The following is a 9451-nucleotide window of genomic DNA, read 5'->3' on the forward strand; positions in this document are numbered from 1 at the left end:
TGCTAAAAAATTAAGGAATGGATGCTTATTGGTGTCATGTAAAGATGAGGCTCAACAAAAGAAAGCAATCAAAGTAAATAAAATAAATGGTAAAAAAGTGAAATGCTCTGAGGTCTATGACAGAAAACTTATAAGAGGAGTAATCACAGGCATACCGGTAAGTGAGTCATTAAACAACGTGATTGAAGGAATAACGAATGCTAAAATAAAAGAAGCTAAACGCTTAAAAACAAGATGGAACGGAGCCATATGTGACAGTCTTTCAATAATGCTGACATTTGATGAAACAAAACTACCTGACAAAGTCTTCATAGGATACATGAGCTATGAAGTGAAAATGTACATACCACCGCCTGTTAGGTGTTACAAATGCCAAAAATATGGTCATATTGCAGCGATCTGTAAAGGGAAAATGAGATGTAGCAAATGTAGTGGAGAACATGAGTATGGACAATGTGATAAGGAAGCAAAACTCAAATGTTGCAACTGTGGTGGAGAACATAGTTCAGCATACAGAGGGTGTGAGGTAAATAAAAGAATGCAAGAGATACAGAGAATAAAAGTCACTCAAGGTATATCTTATGCAGAAGCAACAAAGAAAGTTAGGCCTACAAGGGAACAGATGGGTCAGATGCCGACAATGAGAGAAGAAAGGAAAGACATGATTAAGTGTAAAAAATGTGATAAAATAAAGGAAGAAACACTGATTGTGGATAAAAATGAATTTGTTCTCTTTATGGCAGAGGTGATAAATTGCTCAGCACAGACAACAAGTCGGACGGAAAGGATTAAAATAATAGTTAAAGCCGCGGAAAAATACATGGGTATTAAAGGAATCCCTTGGGAATCAGTGAGAAACACGTTAAATGAAGAAGTTCAGCAACAACAGTCACAAGCATGGGGTGGAGTTGCATAATGGTAATATTTATACTGCAGTGGAATGCGAGGAGTTTAATATCTAATGGTCAGGAATTTAAGAAATATATAGATGATTTAAATGAAAAACCTGATATAGTGTGTGTACAAGAATCATGGTTAATATCAAGACTAGAATTTAATATTAAAGGCTATAATGCAGTAAGAATGGATAGGAAAATAGGTAAAGGTGGGGGAATTATTACATTTATAAAAAAAGGTATCCAATATAGAGAAGTAAAGAGAGGGAATGAACTAGAATATGTTATTGTGGAGGTATGGTCAAGTGAAGGTAATATTAAAATAATAAATTTTTATAACCCATGTAGATTGTTAGAGAGGGAACAGTTAGAAGAGATATGGGAGGGTATTAATGGAAAAACTATCTGGTGTGGAGATTTTAATGCACACAGTACATTATGGGGTAACAGAAATGATAATAATGGGAGAGTAATTGAAGAATTTATTGAAGAAGAAGAGCTAGTGTGCATTAATGACGGGACAGGAACTAGATTGAATACAGCAAGAGGCACAGAATCAGCAATAGATATTACAATAGTTAGAAAAGATATTGCAGATAGGTGTGAATGGGAGGTATTAAGAGGTAACACAGTTGGAAGTGACCATTACCCAATCAAAACTCAAGTAGGAATAGAATGCGCAAAAGAAATTGAAGTGAGAGAGGAGAAATGGATTTTAGAAAGAGCAGATTGGGATAAATTTAGGGAAATCAGTGAAGATTTGTTGCAAAAGATTGAGGATAACTTAGATGTTGAAAATATGTGTAAAAGAATTAGTGGGGGAATAATTGAGGCAGCAAACATGGCAATACCTAAATCAAAACCTAAAATAATTAATAAAATTGTTCCATGGTGGACAAAGGAGTGTAGAAAAGCTATAAAGGAGAGAAACAAAGCTTTTAAAAAAATGAAAACGACACACAACTTTCAAAATCTCATGAAATACAAACAAGCACAGGCAATAGTTAGGAAAACGGTTAAAAAATCAAAAAAAGAATATTGGAGACAATTTTGTGAGTCAATTGGTAGAACAACGCCAGTAGAGAGAGTATGGGGAATGATCAAAAAAATGAAAGGAAATGGAAAAGAATATGGATATCCAATGCTGATGGATGGGCAGAGGGTTATTATTAATAATAAAGAGAAAGCAGAAATTATAGCAAGAACATTAATTAAAGTACACAGCACAGACAATTTAAGCCAAGAGGAAAAAAGAGGGAGGGTGGAGACTTATGAAAGATATCAGTTTGATTTAGGGAAAGATGACGGGGATCAGGTACTAAATATAAATTTCTCAGGGACTGAGCTGAGTAGGGCATTAAAGAAATTAGGGAAAACGGCTCCAGGGAGAGATGGAATTTGTTATACTATGTTAGAAAACCTAACTGATAAAGGAAAGGAGGTGGTGTTGAAGTTGTATAACAAGATATGGGAGGTAGGAGTTATTCCAAAAGAATGGAAAAAAGCAGTTATCATTCCCATTAAAAAGCCTGGGAAAGATCCCAAACAGCCAACCAGTTATAGACCAATAGCCCTAACATCGCATATTGGAAAAACGATGGAAAGAATGATTAATGACAGATTAGTGTACTGGGTTGAAACTAAAAGAAAGATAGGAAATTATCAAAGTGGATTTAGGAAAGGTAGAGGGACAATGGATCCAATATTGAGGCTTGAAGATGATATTAAAAAAGCACAGGTTAACAGGGAATCAGTAATAGCGGTGTTTTTAGACATAGAGAAAGCATATGACATGTTGTGGAGAGATGGAGTGTTAATTAAACTTAACCAAATAGGAGTTAAAGGACGCATATTGAGATGGGTTAAAGAATTTTTATCAGAAAGATCCATAACAGTTAAAATAAATGGTACATTTAGTGAATGTTACAGTGTTGAAAATGGCACACCACAAGGGAGCATTATTAGCCCTTTTTTGTTTTCTATAATGTTTGATGGGATCTTTAAGGAGATAGAAAATAATACAGGAGTTGCATTATTTGCTGATGATGGTGCGATTTGGAAAAGAGGGAGAAACATAACATTTATAATGAAGAAAATGCAACAGATATTAAATACAGTGCAGGAATGGACAGTTAAGTGGGGATTTAGAATATCTCAAGAAAAAACTAAAGCCATGTTATTTACCAAAAAGAAAATAAGAGAGGATTTAAAATTGAAATTGGGAGGTAAAGATTTGGAGAATGTTGAATCTTTTAAATATCTGGGATTGTGGTTTGATAGGAGACTTACATGGAACACACATATTAGTAAAATGGTGGATAAATGTAAAAGAGTGTTAAATGTAATGAGGTGCCTATGTGGTGTAGACTGGGGTGCTAGTAGAGTGGCATTAAAAACAATTTATACAGGGTTGATAAGATCAGTGATCGATTATGGATGTATGGTGTATGGATCAGCTGCTAATACAACATTAAAACAGCTAGATGTAATCCAAAACCAAGCATTAAGAGTATGCTGTGGAGCCATGAAAACCACACCGGTAGCAGCATTACAGGTTGAAATGGGAGAGATGCCTCTACACCTTAGGAGAGATCAGCTGGAGGTAGTATACTGGGCGAACTTGAAAGGCCATAATGAAAATCACATAGCACAGACAGTTCTGATGCAATGCCAAGAACGAGAGAAACGGGGCATTAAAGGGTATGGATGGACAATACAACAAAAAATAAATGATATGGAAATAGATACAATAAAAATTTCGCCCACTATAGTATTTCCAGTAGTTCCCACATGGCTGCTTGATGACTTGGAAGTTGATTTTGAAATAATGAAAGAAAAACAAGAAAATGAGATTGACAGCAAACAAGTGGAAAATTATATAAGAGAAAAATACAGTGAAACAACTGAAATATACACAGATGCATCAAGAATTGGACAAAGGGTAGGAGTGTCATTCAGTATTCCAAAGTTAAAAATTGAAGTTACAAAAAGAATTAATAATAATTTAGCAGTTTATACAGCAGAATTGGTAGCGATATGGTTGGCTCTAAAGTGGGTAGAGGACAATAAACCAATTAAAGCAGTCATTGCGTCTGATTCAAGTTCAGCACTCATAAGTATTAAAAATGTAGTATCAGAATCACGGCAGGACATAATATATGAAATAGTACAGTTGGGAAATAATATCATTAAATCAGGAGTTATCATTTCATTATTGTGGGTACCAGCGCACATAGGGGTTAGTGGAAATGAGATGGCAGACAAGTTGGCTAAACAAGCAGCACAGCAAACTATGATAGACATGGACATCAAATACAGCAAGTCAGAAATCAAAAGTATAGTTAAAACCAAAATATTAGGAAAATGGCAACATATATGGAATAATGGGAGTACAGGACGTCAATATTACACCATACAGAACATAGTTGGGAAAGGTAGGGAAACAAGGAAAAACAAAAAGGAAGAAGACAAGTTCTCAAGAATGAGATTTAATCACACATCACTCAATAGCACACTACATATGATCAACAAACATGCAGATGGGATGTGTGAATGTAACAACCAGGAAACTGTAGAACATGTATTAATGCACTGCCCAATATATCAGACAGAAAGAAATATATTATTCACACAATTACAGGAAAAACAAGTGGAACCTAACATAAAGAACATACTAAAGTTGAGCACGGGTGATGTATGTTTTAGATATGTTTATAACTATTTGAAAGACACAGGGTTGATTAATAGAATTTAGTATTTAGATGAATAGTTATCTATATCATATAGAGGTATTATAGAGAAAGAAATATCAAAGTTTGGGACATTTAGTAATTTACTTATATGTATAGGAAAATAATAAAAATTTTTATTTGTAATATTTTATTTTTTTTTAATTTTTTTTTTTTTTTTTTTTTTTTTTATGGTTGGGCTTTGTTTAACTATAAAACATGGTTAGTTAACTCCGGATCCACACTCCAATCCAGATGGTGGCGGTAATGCACCAAAAGCTGGTTGCCAACCGCCATAAAACACACAAGAAGAAGAAGAAGAAGAAGCTCGTTCTGCTTTTGCTCTGCCTTGCTTGCGGTCTTTGCTTGCCTTTGTGTGTGTTTTTGGCTTGTTGTTATGTGCTGTGATGTTGACGTGAACTTAGTTTTGAGTTTGGTCTTGTTCTTGTGTTGATCGCTGTTACCGTCTTGGATGTGTATATGTGACAATCCCCTGACGTCTGTCTTCAGCCTTTCCCTTGGATTCGAGGAGTTTAGATGTCACGTGACATACATATTGCATCACACAGATAACTCCACTGTCTAAACACACTAGTTTAGAAGTGAGCGCCACCCGCTGTAAGTTTTCTCCGTATATTTGGTTAGAAGAGTAGCTTAGTTATAGCGTGAAAACGCTGAAGATGTTTTGTTTGTTTATTTTGTATTAGACAGTTTAGAGGGAAATTATTAGTTAGAATTGGGGTTTTGTTATATTTCTTTCATTTATTTGGCGCCACTTAACTCTCGTTTCCCCCACCATCTTTAATCTATATTGATTGATTTATTGTATGTTGTGAGATCTTGTAAATAATACTTTATTGCTTTTTGACTTCCTTTCACTATTGTAAATAAATTCACTTATTTTTGCAGTATTTGGGTTGTCGTGTTGATATTTTGCCACCAACTGACCACAAAATATTATCACCTTAAATGTTACCTTTTAAACCCTAGATACCAAAACTTAAAAGTCGTAACAGTCAATTTTATCACCACTTTTCATCCGGTTGATTAACGAATCAAAACAAAATTCAAAGCTTCCAGATACCATGAACACAGCCACAATTACACTTCTCCTCAAACCCAATAAAGACCCAACATTACCGTCAAGCTATCGTCCAATCTCACGAATTAACGTAGACACTAAGATAATTGCTAAAGCACTTTCACATAGAATAGAAAAAATCATGCCATCCATAATCCATCCAGATCAAACCGGTTTTATTAAAGGTAGAAAATCATCAAACAATACACGCAGACTCATAAACCTAATACACCACTCATCAATAAACAAAAACAAATCTATCATAGTCACCCTCGACGCTGAAAAGGCTTTCGATAAAGTAAACTGGAAATTCCTGTTTTCCACATTAGAGAGGTTTGGTTTTGGGGAGTCATTTATTAATTGGATCAAAATTCTCTACACATCACCCTCAGCTACTGTCATTACTAACGGACTAACATCACGCAGCTTCACTCTACACCGGGGAACTAGACAAGGATGTCCACTCTCTCCCTCTTTATTCACCATATTCATTGAACCACTTGCAGCAGCTATCCGTCAAAACAATTATATTAAAGGAATTCAAACATTAAACATACACCATAAAATAAGTCTTTATGCCGATGACATATTATTATACTTACAAAATCCCCAAACATCATTACAGGAAACAATAAAACTTATTGATACCTTTTCAAATATTTCGGAATATTTAATCAATTGGAATAAATCTGCTATACTCCCATTAAATTCCACCAGTGTGGATGTGACATCCCAAACATCACAAATCCCTCTGTGCACTAACTATATCACATATTTGGGTATCAATGTTTCCGCCAGGCTGTCAGAGTTGTTTGCACTTAACTATACTCCGATACTTAAAAAAATAGATGACGATCTGCAACGCTGGATGAACTTACCACTATCCATCATGGGCAGAATATCAGTTACCAAAATGTCCATTCTCCCAAAAATAAACTATTCATTTTCAATGATTCCAACACAACCCACACATACCTAGTTCAAATCCCTAGACTCAATTATAACAAAATTCTACTGGAAAAATAAAACCCCAAGAATAAAATTGACAACCCTACAGAGACCAAAATCACAAGGAGGATTAGAAGCACCACATTTTTACAACTATTTTTTGGCAAATCAGCTTCAAAACATACACAATTGGATTAAACCTAACTCATCAGAATACACATGGCAAGACATTGAACAATCAATATGCAAAGACATTAACATTTCAGAATTACCCTTTCACAGTCAATCAATCAAGAAACATCACTGTTTTAAAATGCCGACAATAGAAGCAACTCTGACAGCCTGGTGGAAATTCCATCAGGTCACAAATTCCCCACTCACACCATCTAAATACACCCCAATTTGGAATAACCTTGATTTCCTAGCCAACAAGAAGCCACTTAACTTTCACACATGGGCAGCCAAAGGAATCACACAACTTCAACATATCTTTATTAATAATAATCTGGCACCATTTTCCCATATAGTCCAGACATACAGCATTGGGAGTAATTGCTTTTTGGAATATTTACAAATCAAATCATCAATTAAGTCAAAATTACCTAACCAATCAATCAATCTAGACCTTCCACCTCAAATCTCAGAGTTTATTAATATATCTCCCTCCAAAAAATTGCTCTCCCAAATATACAAAATGATATCAAAATCAGACAATGCATTAGTTCTACCAACCACTAAATGGCAAACAGACTTATCTATTAATCCCAATGCTGCATTCTGGACTCAAATTTGCAAAAACACATTTTCCATGACTAAAAATGCTAACTTACAACTTATACAGTACAAAGTGCTTCACAGATCACATTTAACTGGGCAGAAATTATTTAAAATGGGTTTCACGTCAGAAATATGTTCACATTGCACACAAAACACCCCAGACACTTATCTTCACGCCTTATGGTATTGCACTTCAATTAAATCATTTTGGGTAAAGGTTACTGACTCACTCTCCAACTTAATGGGTTGTCACATCCCACTGTGTCCCTCCCTCTGCATATTAGGTGACATATCCACAATCAATATATATAATACAAATGGTCAGTTACTGCTGGTGGCTCTAACTATCGCAAAGAAAACTATCCTCATGAACTGGAAATCAAGAAATACCATTCACATCTCATACTGGAAAAACTTATTAACAGAATACATCTCCATTGAAGATCCTCTTTGCCTGAAGCCATTCCCTAACAACACCTCCATCCGTACATAAACAAGAGGGGAGGGGAGAGAGGGGGTCAGGTAGAGATGAGGGAAAAAAAAAAAAAAAATTCTAATATTAAATCTAATTTAAAATAAATAAATCAATTGGAAAAAAGTATAATGTAAACAAATAAAATAAAAGAATCATAATTCGGTCTTTATATACTTCTTTACTTTGCCTTTTGTTCTATTTGTTCCCCTTTCCTGTCCCTATCAATGTTATTTATTCTTTTTATTATTATTATATATAATATTTGTTTTCTAATTATTATTATTATTATTATTATACATAAATTATTATTATTATTATTTATATACCAGTACCTCTCCTGACCAACAACAGATAAAAAAAATAAATAAAAGAAAAAAAAAAAGAAAGAAAGAAAGAGAAGAGGAGGAAAAAAAGAGAGAGGGAAAAAAAGGAAAGAAAAAAAATCTACTTACATGTACTAAATTCACAGGGTAAAGTGTAACGTAGGCATGGCAGTCTGGGCACTGCACTGGACTGATCCATGCCACACGTTACACTTTTTTTAATGCATCACAAAGCAACTGACAAACACTATATACCTCAATGCCCATCACACAACTACAAACTCCTCAATTTACTGTTACAGCTGTTGTTCTTTTTATTATTATCATTATTATTAGTATTATTCCCAGCATGAGTATATTATAGTTATCAAATTACAGTAATAATCTATCATACATATCTTTAATATTATTCTTCCATGTGGAATTGTATAATTCATAATTAGCATTGATATAGTGTTTTCTTTTTTATTTATACAGTTTTTATTATTATTATTTTTTTTTTGGCTTATTCTCGTTGCTTTGTTTGCTGAACTTTATTTTTCTTCTCTCTTATTGTTTCTTTTTTTTTCTTCTACTCCTCCCCTTCCTTTTCTGTTTTTATTTTTTATTTATTTATTTTTTTTATTATAAGTATTTTATTAATTTTTGTTTATTATCATTAGTTTATTTTCTCTTTTCCTCTATCTCCCCTTCAAACTTACTACTTACTACTATTATTATTTGTTATTATTATTATTATTTATTATTATTATTACTTGTCCTCTCCCTGATTTCCCATCCTCCCCTCTCCTCGACACCTTTGTCATAAATGGTATTACTTTTAATTTTTGAAATCATTATTATTATTATTATTATTACTGTTCTGACTTGTCCTGTTATCTTTCCATTATCATTATTACAAGTATTTATACCATTATCATTATTAAGGTTGCAGTTGTTGTAGTTGTAGCGGTAGTAGTTGTAGTAGTAGTAGTAGTAGTTGTAGTTGAAGTAGTAGACAGTGTAATAGTATCGATTGTTATTGAGTAATTGTTACGGAGATTTTTGAAGTAGTAGTTCATGTAAGTAGTAGCAGAAGTAGTAATGGTGTGGTAGTTACAGTAGTAGTAGTAGTCGTTGTTGGTGTAGTAATATCAGTAGTAGATGTTGATGTAGATGTAGTAGACGTGATTGTAGTAGTAGTAGTAGTAGTGGTAATAGTAGTAGTAGTAGTAGTAGCATCA

Source organism: Danio rerio, chromosome 4 (genome assembly GCF_052040795.2).
Source record: "Danio rerio strain M-AB ecotype USA chromosome 4, GRCz13ab, whole genome shotgun sequence".
Taxonomy (NCBI): domain Eukaryota; kingdom Metazoa; phylum Chordata; class Actinopteri; order Cypriniformes; family Danionidae; genus Danio; species Danio rerio.